Source organism: Cervus canadensis, chromosome 15 (assembly GCF_019320065.1).
Source record: "Cervus canadensis isolate Bull #8, Minnesota chromosome 15, ASM1932006v1, whole genome shotgun sequence".
Taxonomy (NCBI): Eukaryota; Metazoa; Chordata; class Mammalia; order Artiodactyla; family Cervidae; genus Cervus; species Cervus canadensis.
The window spans coordinates 31,914,843-31,928,504 of record NC_057400.1 but is presented as its reverse complement, the minus strand read 5'-3'; the positions used below and the strand labels follow the sequence as shown (position 1 = coordinate 31,928,504).

At 38.2% G+C, this 13,662-nt stretch overlaps 1 long non-coding RNA gene across 1 annotated transcript in view; it reads left to right on the top strand.

Moving 5' to 3' along the window:
• LOC122453882 overlaps positions 1–11,217 on the top strand; it is a 253,302-nt gene extending 242,085 nt beyond the window's left edge. The window contains exon 3 of the long non-coding RNA XR_006273208.1: positions 11,089–11,217. This is a non-coding gene — a long non-coding RNA (uncharacterized LOC122453882). The remainder of the gene's footprint in view (positions 1–11,088) is intronic.
• The last annotated feature ends 2,445 nt before the right edge of the window (positions 11,218–13,662 follow it).

Genomic DNA, 13,662 nt, shown 5'->3' with positions numbered 1-13,662 from the left:
CATGATTCATTGTAGATATGAAAGCTGTCAGAGAAAAAAATGGCCATTACAATTATGTGACTTTAAAGTATTTTCCAAAAGAGCCATATCTGTCATCAGTTATGAAAGCTGACCAAATGCACATGATGACAGACAGACAGCTGGTTCTCATTCATATTAAGTTCCTCTCAAGCGAAAGGAATGTTAAGGCAATCTGGCCTCATATTATGTTGATTCCAAAGTAATTACATTTGTTATTTCCAGGCGATGCAGTAAATCAAGCCGTGGCAAGTAGGTGGATGTTTCACAGAAGTAATTTTGGAGACCATTAAATATGATCACGTGTTCCGTTGAGCCCTCTTCTGCCTCAAGACAAATGAGGTCCAGCCCAGGTGTGGGGGAGGGGAGAGAATGAGAAGCAGGCTTATTTCCTTTGAAAGATAGGAAAATATGTTTTTTTGCATGTTGAGGGAGAATTGACAAGAAACAAAGGAGTTTAGTTAAGGCATGCAGGGGTCAAAGGAATGGTCAAACTGCCCCTATGCTAGGGATTTGTTATCTCTCTGTTCTCAGTCCAAGGGCTGCCAAGTCCAGCTGCTTCCCAGGCAGTTGTGTACCTCCCCCAAACACACCTGCTATCCCAGCATTTCCTCTGCTGTGGAGTAAGCTGGCCCTCAATTAATGTCTACAGCGCAAGGTTTATGACCCTTCTGATTTCATTATAGTTTGAAACTCTGTGGAGCTTCCTCCCATTCACATAAAGGCCAAATGCTTTTAGAATCCTTTAGTAAACCGATTGCCTAAAGGCTAAATTCAGGAAGGAATCTAATATAGACACTAAATGATCATTTTGTTGTCTCAAAGTCTCTGTTCAAAATGGACATAATTCTTCTTTTAACCTGTGATCTGACTTTCCCTTAATACCAGCTTCCTAAAATGTTATCAGAATGCAAGAATAAAGAAAACCAAAGCTGAATTTGACTTTAAAAGGGATCCTTGCCTTAATCAGAGATTGGCGTAAGAGTAGAATTAAGACTCATTGACTCTAACATTTTTTCCTGTAGACATCAGAGATCTGTCAGTTGCTCAGAGCATTTCAAAGAATTGGGGAATAAAAATTCTGGAATGCTTTAGAGAACTGCCTGGAGGCCTTAGGAAAAGGTGACCTTTGGAAGACTTTCCCAGCTCTGCACCGTTCCTGGAGAGAGCACATAAACTGGTTCCATGTGGAAGGCGGCAGGGGAGGCATGGCTCCTGATCATCAGGGGTATGCTGGTTTCAGTTGCCATGAAATAATGTCATCCAGTGGTGAAGATTTTTCACTTCATGTCTCTTCAGAGAAATTGGGCCCTTCCCATTGTTCCTGTAACATGGTTTAACCTGGCTAGTGTTTGTCAGTGGTTTAGCTTATAGCCTACAGAATTTCACTCGGGGAACCTGAAATCAGAAATGTCATAAACACATGAGGATGTGTAGAGAGTAGGAGAGAAGGAGTGAGAATTATCAATCAAATGGAAATATATATGTAAGATTTCAGGGCTTCCCTGTTGACTTGGATGGTCAAGAATCTGCCTGCAATGCAGGAGACCTGGGCTCAGTCTCTGGGTCAGGAAATGGGAATGGCTACCCACTCCAGTATTCTTGCCTGGGAGATCCAATGGACAGAGCAGCCTGGCAGGCTACAGTCCATGGAGTCGCAAAGAGTTGAACACAACTGAGCAACTAACACTTTTTTGCTTTTTCATACATATGTGTGTGTGTGTGTGTGTGTGTGTGTGTGTGTATTTTTGCTTAGTTTTGTTTCTTTCCTCCAGATTCATTTGCTATATTTACATGTTATATTTAAAAAATGAGCCAGAAACAGCTTAATAAGGGAAGTGGGTTCTGTTTTCCTTATTTTGGAAAACATTTGAAATTCCAAAACATTCACTATGTAACATGAGTTTTTAGAGCAAGTATGATTGATTATGTAAATGGAGAGGAAAATAAATATATAAATATCTATGTACAGTTCATGCATTGTATTATACATGTACATAAGACAATGTATGCTTTGCTTTTGGCAGATCCAAAGTAATAGATACTGTGAAATGCTCTGAGAAAAGCAGAATACAGGAGTCCACACAAAATGACATGACATGATGGTGATATCACATTTTTCTTAGTTTATTCACTTCTTTCCTCTGCTTCATGTGAAGATGTCATTAACGTCTCAGTCTACACTGAGAGTGCTAACATACTGCTCTGTGGAGCCCAGTAGTCCCAGCCATGCCTGAACTGGATCCCACATGCTTATGTCCCCCGCCTGGGGAACATCACACTCTCTGTCTGCGGCAGGAGTCTGATCTGCTTGGGGTTGTGGATTCTCATGCTGGTTTCCCCACTAATCGCCTGTGTGAATTTGGAGACCTCACTTCACCTTTTAGCCCCTGGTCTCCATTTACTTGGCACAGAATAATTCGCAATACATTTTAATTAATTAACTAATTAGGAGTGTGAGTTTGATGTTGGAATCTTAAGACCTCTCTGCCCCATTCAACAGTTTTTTTGTTATCATTTTGACTCAAAAAGATAACAGGTTTTTAGTGTCTTGACTAACAACATGGTATGTCAACTGGTAAACTTAACCTTTTCTAGATATGCCAAGAAAGATGCACTTGAATATTAGTATGAAATCCTGAAACTATTTGTTCCCACTGTGGGGTTTTAAGTGCAGGTAGTAATAACAAGAAGTCATTACACATGGGATGACTTTGTATACTGTTTCAAAATGATTTAAACAGTGCATCTCTTCCTTCAACAGGATGTAACCTTCCTCCAAAGCACATGGCTTAGGGAACACAGCACAAGTTAGACTTCAGACCCATTCACTGCCTTATCTAAGCAACACTTTAGGGCACCACTGTGCTATGCACTTCTGAAACCCTAGAGGTATCCTGTGTATGACAATCCCAGGTCAAACCTAAACCTTACAATGTCTGGGAGGTGATCATATCACCAGTACCTATTAAACAGTGACTCTATTTCTCCTTCCCCTCAGCCCCTCAGTTCAGCTCAGTTCAGTCACTCAGTCATGTCCAACTCTTTGCAACCCATGCACTGCAGCACGCCAGGCTTCCCTGTCAATCACCAACTCCCGAAGTTTGCTCAAACTCATGTCTATCGAGTTGGTGTTGCCATCTAAACATCTCATTCTCTGTCGTCCCCTTCTCCCGCCTTCAATCTTTCCCAGCATCAGGGTCTTTTCCAATGAATCAGTTCTTCGCATCAGGTGGCCAAAGTATTGGAGTTTCAGCTTCAACATCAGTCCTTCTAATGAATATTCAGGACTGATTTCCTTTAGGATTAACTGACTTGACCTCCTTGCAGTCCAAGGGACTCTTAAGATTCCTCTCCAGCACCACAGTTCAAAAGCATCAATTCTTCGGCACTCAGCTTTCTTCACAGTCCAACTCTCACATCCATACATGACTACTGGAAAAACCATAGCTTTGACTAGACGGACCTTTGTCAGCAAAATAATGTCTCTGCTTTTTAATATGCTGTCTAGGTTGGTAGTAGCTTTTCTTCCAAGGAGCAAGTGTCTTTTAATTTCATGGCTTCAGTCACCATCTGCAGTGATTTTGGAACCCAAGAAAATAAAGTGTGTCATGGTTTCCATTGTTTCCCATCTGTGTGCCAAGAAGTGATGGGACTGGATGCCGTGATCTTCATTTTTGAATGTTGAGTTTTAAGCCAACTTTTTCACTCTCCTCTTTCACTTTCATCAAGAGGCTCTTCAGTTCTTTTTCGCTTTCTGCCATAAGGGTCTGCCTCAGCCCATGGGGACCTCTATTCTACATAAGTCTCTGTGAATTTTCCTTCTCTAGCTACCTCATACAAATGGAAGTGTATGATATTTATCCTTTTGTGCTTGGTGTATTTCATTTGGCATTATATTTTCACAGTTCATCCATGTTGTAGCGTGTATCAGAATTTCATTTCTTCTTAGGGCTGAATATTCCACTGCATGGGTGTATACACTTGTTTATCTGTTCATTCATTTGGGTTGTTTCTACCTTTTGATTGTTATGAATAATGTTGCCATGAACATTGGTATTTAAGTATCTGTTTTAGTCTGTTTTCAATTCTTTTGGGTATATACCTAGAATTAGAATTGCTGGATCATGTGGTAATTTTATGTTTAACTATTCCACAGTGACTGAACCATTTTCTATAACCACCAGCAATGCATGGATGTTCTAATATCTGCATACTCTCACAAACACATTACTATTTAAAAAAATGTTATTTTTTAATATAAAAAAGTTTTAAAACAAAAAAATTATTATTTTTAAAAGTAACAGTTAGCCTAACGGACGTGAGGTAGTATTTCATTGTAATTTTGATTTACATTCTCCTAATAATTAATGGGGCTTCCCTGTTCCTCAGTCAGTAAACAATCTATGTGCAATGCAGGAAATCCAGTTCGATTCCTGAGTTGGGAAGACCCTCTAGAGTAAGAAATGGCAACCCACTCCAGTTTTCTTGCTTACGAAATCCCACAGACAGAGGAGCCTGGTCTGTTACAGTCCATGGGGTCACAAAGAGTCAGACATGACCTAGCAACTAAACCACCACCGCCACCAATGATTAATGATGTTGAATATTTTTTCATGTGCTTACTGACTATTTTTATGTCTTTGGAAAAATGTCCATTCAGGTCCTTTGCCCACTTTCATGTTGTTTTTGTTGTGGTGGTGAGTCATGGGAGTTTCTATATAGTCTAGATAATAATTCCTTGTCAGATTCATGATTGGCAAATATTCTCTTTTGTGAGCTGCCTTTTCACTCTGTTGATAGTGTCCTTTGATGTGCAAAAGTTTTAAAATTTTGGGGAATCCCAGTTTATCTATTTTTTCTTTTGTTGCTTATATAGCTAATTTTAGTATATGAACTAATGGTAACGTTCACCTCCCACATGTCCATTTGTCAGTTGATATAGAAGCTGTGTTGTAGGAAGTGGAATTCCACATCATGGGCAGTGCCCTCGTGTGATTGATTACTGCCAATATGCTGTATCGCATTGTAATTCAGTGTCCTCTTACGTGGATTTTTGGATCATATTTTTATGTTATTTATATATTTTCACTTGTGTATTTACTAAATTAACCTTTACAGTTATGGAGCAAATGGCTGATAAAATGTCTTGCACAGAAAGCTCAAATGCAAGGTAAAACTAATAATAAAAGATGAAGGTAAGAGCATGGTAGAGTTGTCACTTCTAGTAGGAGCTTTTTGTCAGTTACATTAAGAAGGTCTGACAAGAAGGCATTAAAAATCTTGAGTATCAGTGTAACTATTTTATTTATTTATTAAAAGTATTTTATCTTTTTATTTGACTGTGGCAGTTCTTAGTTGCAGCACTTGGGATCTTCAGTCTTCATTGTGACTTTTAAGCTCTTGGTTGCGGCATGTGGGATCTAGTTCCCTGACCAGGGGTTGAACCTGGGCCTCCTGCATTGGGAGTGTGAAGTCTTAGCCACTGGACCACCAGGGAAGTTTCTCAACACAAGTATTAAAAAATGTGAATTTATCTCTACTATGTTTAACAACATATCATACTCTAAGTATATATTCATATTATGTATTAGGATATTATCAGTGGTAGTATAGAAATATGAAAAGTTGCATGACGTTCATAAATATTATTTCATTGTTGGTCATATCACTTTAAATGCTTTTAAACATTATTGCATCAAGAATATGTTTTTAGAATAGGTTGATATCACATACATATAAAAATTTTTATTTATATAGCCAATACTTACTGGGGATGAATCCTCCAGTGGTTTTTTTTTTTTTTTTGGATAGGGTTATTTCAAAAAGTTCAGAGACCACTGTGTTCCATAAAGAGATTTAATCTTACAGACACATTTATCTATCAGCATTGTTGGCTAGGAAACTGGCACACTTTTATGCCTAGAGTTTCTTCTCATTTTAAAACTATAACATTGACTTGACTCCAGTCTATTTGGCAAAAGTTCCCTGATGGATCACTGAAAAGGCAGCAAAAGATTAGCATGTTTGGCTTTATTATTTATGTGACAAGTGTGCTTTTTTGGCCCGTGTTTGTACAGAGTTTGTGTGTGTATAGTTGAGTAATCCTTGGGACAAAACAATTATCACCCCAGGAGACTGATTGGATGCCAGAAGAAAAATACCATAGCTGAGTTCAGTGATGAAAATCATTCTGGTTCTGAGTTGTGTTAATAAGGAAGATAATTTTCTCAACAGCAAAACTGCGGCTAATCAGTCACATTGATTCTGGATTTCTTGCTGTGCCATTCTATCCACACTCTTATCCAAGCTATAGATTTGCTAGAGTTCTTGTTCTCCCAGACAGTCTCCCACTTCTGACTCCTCTGCCCATTTCACTGCTCATTAACACATCTTTCAAAAAGTAAGTCGGGACAGAGATGGGGATTTTATCTGGTGGTTTTATTCTCTTGTTGTTTACATTGCCATGAAATTTTGGGGTTATACGTGAACTTTCTTTATCCATGTGGATCTTCACTTCAGAGCTGTGGATAATCAATTGCCAATCAAGCCTACTTTCAAAACAACTGTCTTAAAACCAAGACAAGCTTTTCTGGTCATGCTTTAGGTGGCCACAGCTGTAAAGTCATTTATGAGAAAACCTGTTATTTTGATATGACTTTATAATCAACTTTTGCATTTCTTTGATACTAGAATGGGAGCAAAGACAGGCGAGGCACTGAAGTTTTTTTCCCACATAAGACAGCCTGAAATTAATGGAGAATGAATCATGAAGTTAGAAGGGAACTGAAAGTGTACCATAACTTGCCTTCTTTAGGAAATTGTGGTTATCTGAAATCTAAAGTAAAAAGCTTCCTTTTCCAGAGAGAGTTAACTCTCTCCACACAAGTCTCTCTACAAAATCCGAAGAGACTTCCTTTTAGTCTGCTCCAGATGACTGTGTCTTCTTAACTGTTTCAAGTGCAGGGGAGCTTTCTGGATCTTCAACTGATCTTCAACTAGCTGACTTCTTCCCTTATCACATCCTTTCTTATCATATTCCCTTATTGCATCACTGGCTCTCTCGTTCTTTAGTCCCATGCAAACTGTTCTTTGGCTTTGCTGAATCTCTAGGTTTATGATCATTCCATTTTTCTGTTAGTCTGCGAGCCATCTTTGACTTCACATACTTCTCTGTTTAGCCAGGATCTTGCTTCTGTCTTAACAGTAGCTTCAATATCCTTGGTCCCTTTTCTGAGCTTGTCCCCCAGCTCTCCCATGTTCAGTCCCTGACCCCCTTGAATAACCAGACCCTGCTATCAGAGGAAACTGTTCACTGACAGGCCCAAATAAGAGAGGGGTAATAGGCAAGATAGCCTTTTGCATCCGTGTCCCTGGAGACCCCTAGCACTTTTCTGATATCTTTGTCAACTTTTAACATGGTCCGAAGATACAGCCTCAAAAAGTATGGCATCCAGACTTTCATTTTCCACTCAGGAATGAATGTAGAAAGCTAGGTAGAATATCACTCTCACCTTTTTAATAAAAAATATAGCCAGGCAAACTGCAAGTTCGCTGCTTTTATTGAAATCAACAGAGAGCTCAGTTTTTAAGGCAACTGACTAGTATGAAATCTAAGAGTAGATATGCTCCTGTTGGATGAGATGAGCTCCTATCACTTGCTTACCTGGGATAGATATAGTCAGATGCTGGTGAGAGGCATTTAGCTGGACCCATCTCCCCTTTTTTACTTCATGAATTGTGGAACCATTCATTCTCCAGAGGTTCAAGCTGGAAAAACAAATTATATTTATGAAAGGATACTTGACATTTGGTACATCAAACTAAGGATACCTGGAGTTATTTTAAAGACCTCACATTTTCTCAGCAGAAGGAATCATCTGTCTGTGGGCCAGACCCTAGTCCAATTTTTCATTCAGCTCTTGACTTAAATTGAATAAGTCTTTATTGGAATTAGACTACTGGGCTCTGTGTCTCCTGGAATCGATCTCCTCTAGGACCTAAATATTCTCAGTTAATGAGACCCCTTCTTGTTACTGCTTATAAAGCCACTAATCCTTTCCTGAGAGTTTATGAATGTAATTTATGTTAATGTGTATCCACCCATAGAATAACCTAAGTAACTGTTTTCTCATTAAAGTGCTCTTAGCTTGTGTATTATAGTAAGAGTTTTATTCAGAAGGGTTACTTCTGGTCATTAGAAATCTTAAGTTTTTTTTTCATCTTTAATTTTATATAAACTGGTTGCTTGGTTATTTATGAGCTTGTTTATAGATGGTTTGTTCCACTGTTTATATTTCTAATTAGGAAATGCATAAAATCAATTGTTAATGAAGTGTGAGTCAGTAAGATAACTCTTTGAGGGAGTGTAAATGTGAGATCTGGGGATTTTATGGAGAGATGACTCTCCTGCTGGTCTCCCAGAAAGCATCTGTTTTGCTCGTGTTTCTCCTGGCCTTTCTGAAGCACGAAATCAAAGTGAAGGGGAATGGAAGAGGCTCAGAGTTAATCCTGTGTCCAGGCAACAAACTTAAAACTAATTGTTCCACCAGAGATTTGGACCCATGACCTATACCTCATTGTATTTAATATCAAGGTCTAACCAACTGAGCTAGTAAGGAGGAAACCTGTGAGAGGAACATGACATCAAATCGAAAGCAATGCTTGAAACCACATCACTCCAGCTGCTTCTCATGTCACTAACCAAAAGAATTCTGGAAACTATCTTTTTAGGAGAACTTTCTGATAAATCTTCCAAAGTTAGACAATTCTTCAGGATTCAACAAGATGGATTCAGTGCTGTGACAGACTTCATAGGGAATGACAGTACTTTCCAGACTTAATGAGATAACTATTGGTATTTTCAAAACAAAAGGAAAGATTTCTTTTCTATCATGTATCAAATGATAAAATGCCATAGGATATTGGAACAATTACCATCATTGTTTACTTCAAGAGGGAAAGTGAGAATTGACTTGACTTCCTATTGACTCATTCTGGGCATGTCAGAAATGTGTTCTTCATTCATTCATGCATTTTTTAAAGTTTTCATTTATTTATTTTTGGCTGTGCTGGGTCTTTGTTGCTGTGCGTGAGCTTTCTCTACTTGCAGCAAGCAGGGGCTACTCTCCAGTTGCGGTCCGCGGCTTCTCATTGCAGTGGCTTCTCTAGTTGTGGAGCATGAGCTCTAGAATGCAGAGCTTTCAGTATTTGTGGCATGGGGGCTCAGTAATTGTGGCTGATGGGCTCATGGAAACAAAGCCTGGTTTCCATGGAGCCTGTATGATTGCAGAGGCACATGGACAATAAGCATGTAAGCAAATACAAGAGCAAGCATTGATCATTAAACAGTGATAGCACGTGATTTTTTTTGGGGGGGCTTTGAAATTGTGCATTTGATTATTACCTGCTCTTCTTGTTAGTGCTATGAACTTAGAAAGCTTTTTGGAGTTTTCTGAGTGTCAGGGTTTTTTGTCTGTAAAACGATGCAGTTTTGCTATATTAAATAGTACAACATAAGTAAAACACATGGCACTTAGCAGGTACTCAAGAAATATTAGTTCTCCCTTCCACTGAAAAAGAATGATATGGTGTTTATCCCTCTTACAATAACCAGGTGTAATTTATTTTGACCGCTAGGTATAAAAAGTTTAGAAAATTTTTTCTAAAAAAACTTTTAGAAAAAAGTTTAGTAAAGAATTTGAGCTATGGAACTTTGCAGAATGATTTGATTAAAATACGCACAATTCCCTTAAGAAACTTGATGGCTTTAGACATAAAGGTAGTTCCGTTATAACCCTGCTTTCCAAGATAAAATGAGCATTTGCTAAATCATGTTTAACTTTCCACTAGTGATTTATGACACTCTTTATCAGAAGATATTTTTCTTCCAACTTTTCAGAGTTGAGGAACAGAGAAGACGATAGGTTAAGGGGAGGACTGCATATTTAACTTAAAACTTTTCATCTCTGTGCACTGATCTAAGCATTCCTTTCTCCAGGTAGAGGTTTGGCATTTGAGAAGCAAATGGATCAAGTTTCTTGGCACTCTGTAGCCCGAAACATTTATCAAAATAAACCCCAGGAGCTGGGCCCAGCACTAGCCTTGGGAGATTAGAAGAATGCTGTGCATGTGGCGAGGGGTATGGGAGAGGGGAGATGATTGCCCCCCAGGGAACTGCTTCCTGGAGGTTTCTGTGCGCCAGCCGGCTGTCTCTCTGTTAGTAACAAAAGACTTGCCTTCCTCAGCCCTAGGCATCTGGCTTCATCCCCAGATGTTCTCGAGGCCAGAGTAAAATACAGAAAAATATCTGGATGTTTGGATTTAGTAATACTTGGTACTGTAATAATGATGATGATAGTAATAATAATTATATCAGTGATTATATTTATAAAATGTTATATGTTTAATAATTATCAGTAAGTTAGAATTATAAAAAGCTTTATAAACTGTAATTGGATTACATGAAATATTTATATAATAATAAGCATTTTTATTACAGAAATAATAGTATTTTGGTGTGCTAAGTACACACACCACCTCTTTGAAACTCCAACCAAAGTATTTTGATTCAGGTATTTCCTGAATATTTTCTGTGCAATATTTCCCCATTGCACAGAAAAGAAAACTGAGAAAAAGTTAAGCCAAGTGACTTCTCCCAAGTCATGTAACAGGATCTGGGATGTGAACTCAGGCAGTAAAACTCTGATGTCCACTATGTTCAGCTTTGTTTTCTGTTATTGATCAAATGCTTTGAAAGAGCAAAACATACGGAATGTGAAGGATCAGCCATATACTGTTGTGATCCATGATGCCAAAATGGCATCCTTCCTCAAAAAAAATACAGAGGATGTGCCTTCCCCTCTCCGTCCTAGCTGATGCTGCAGGCTCGGACAAAGCTCTCATTTAATTAGCAAATACAGTAAATCAATTGAGTAAAAAGGAGGAAGCCTTTGTGATTTGTAGAGAGAATTTATAGCTTTCATTTATTGAAGTCAAAATAGCTGTGTTTCATTTTTTTTCCTTGATGTGAATTTATATTTTAGTCATTGTTGTTTTTCCTTTTTCAAGGAAGTGACCCCATAGCTGTTTTTCTTGTGTGCTCATGGACCCAAAACCCAGATGATTTCAAACATAACCTTCCCGACCTTAGGCTATTTTCTTGGCCAATCACTACGCTCAACTCTGAAGAAGTCTTTCAGGCTCATTTGCTACCAGACTCCGAGGTGAGAGCTTGCACCTTCTGGTTTTTGTTTACAAAAGTTGTTTTCATCCAAAATAATGCCCTGTGCTCCAGAAAAACTAAGTTGGGGGTTGCTATTCACTTCAAAGGACTCACAGTAGGCTGGAATGTTCTGAGGTTACAAGCAGTGGAAGAATTGTGAAAAGCTAATGTTGCAGGTCACTGACTTGGCAGCTGTTTTCAAAGATGTCACCTGAAGCAACACAGGTTTAGTCCTATTTTTTTGAAAGCAGAATCATAAAGTCTCTTGACCACAGAATTAGCTTCCCTCTGCCATGCTTTCTGGTTTTAATGTCATCTCTGGTAGATTTAATGAATTTCTGCACTTGTTGTGAATCAAAAACTCTGAGAATTCAGAGCCCAAATTGACCTATTGGCTTAATATTTTGGAGTTTTCAGTTAATCCAGTGCTTTTCAACCAACCTCATTCAGCAGTATATCTACAAATGTGTTTTAATGTGATATTAGTCTGGGAAATGAGACTAAAGGGTGGTGGAAAGAAAGACAAAGATAAGTTTTCTTGAGTGCTACATTCTTGCCTCAATTTTTAGCTCAAAAGCTAAAACAATTCATTTATTCATCTAGCAAATGTTGTGAGCATTTACTATGTCCTGAGTGTGATAAATGACTCTAGGGGGATATGAGGCTTTCTTTTGATACTTGAAATATTTAATTTGGTTACAGGATTCAATTTTTTATCTATGTTTTCCAAGGGAAGAATTAAGAGCAATGGTTAGATGTATAAAATGCAGACTTCAACTGGATTAGAGTAATTTAATAGTGAACACTCTACAAAATAGTGAACACTCTGCAAAATAGTGAGCTTCTTGTCACTGGTAGTAGTCAAGAGGCCTGTCATTCAGAAGATTTCTGCTTGGAAAAGTCACTGAGTTGATGCTAATTAAGCTTCCAATCTGGAAATGCTGCGGTTTTGTGACTTCAGTGTTTACTTTGAGTGGTTCCCAATCTCCTTGAGAAGATCAAGACCTGAAGTCTGCACATCTTTACTGGCATCCCTCAAGGAGGAATTAAGGGCAATAAAACAGGTGTGAAGACCTCTGACTTTTACACCTAGCATGCTGTATATTACCTCATTTTTGAGCACTGCAGGCTGGTGGTGGCTTACTATAACAGAAATTCAAACCAAAGCCTTTTCTATTACAATAAAGAGAAGGTAACACGTTTTATTTTGAAGTATTAATATTTTCAAATGTGCTGTAATTTACAAAGCTTTCTCTAGCATCACTGCCTTAAACAATTCTTTTCTTTCTTAACAAGTTGAACCTGAAAGGTAATGATCTTTCCAAGTCATAAAACCTTAGTTCCTCTGAATTAAAATTTAAAAAGAAAAACACATGTGCTATTAGCACAGATCTAACTGTAGAGCATAATATATGTTTGTAGTAAAGGCATACACATATCTATGTATATTTGCAACAGATATAGGACTAGGCCTTGATGTTACTTCAAGTAGTTACTACAAGTTCCTTATATTAAAAAATCTTTCCTAATGACCAGGGGCCTTAGCTTTTAATCACTTTCAGTCCCACAGAACAGCTAAGATGTATTTGATACATAAACTGAAAACCAGAGTTATGAGACTCATGAACATTTCCTGTATTCACTATTTTTATACAGTTTACTTTTCTTAATAACAGATTTATTTTTTCAAGTAATTCTTCTATGCCTTTCTGCTTTTTTATTAATAGATTTTAATTACTGATAATTGCAGAAGTAGTTAATTCCAGTTGATATCTTTTGAGTTGCTGTTATAAACAGACATTGTCTTAGTGACAGTTATCTAAACTTAAGAGAAACTTACACATTCTTCAGTAGCAGAACTCAATGCTTCTGAAAGCCAACAACTATGAATAACCCATAGGGAAGGGAGCTCTTTACCTAGGCTCTGAGGTCTTTGTCATGATAACACAAGAAAGAATTTTCTCAAGCACCGACTGCATCAAAAAAAATGGAAAACCAAACAAAACCCATAACCTCTTAAGCCTCAGGTGATTTTAAATGACAGGAGAAGGAAGCATAGCAAGGTTGATTGAAAAAAACACCTTAGACACATATATAAAGGGGACTCTTCTTTATGCACTCAGAACTTCTCACTTAATGAGGTAACCATTATCTCCTTTGACCTATTTGAATTTTATTTAGTTTTTACATAGGCTTCCACTTTGGGGAATTAACCTTCTGCTGCAGTGGTAGGAACACCATTCTCATACAAGTCAGACTGGAAGGTTGCTGCTGCTGCTGCTGCTAAGTCGCTTCAGTTGTGCCCGACTCTGTGCGACCCCATAGACGGCAGCCCACCAGGCTCTTCCATCCCTGGGATTCTCCAGGCAAGAATACTGGAGTGGGTTGCCGTTTCCTCCTCTTATGCATGCATGCTAAGT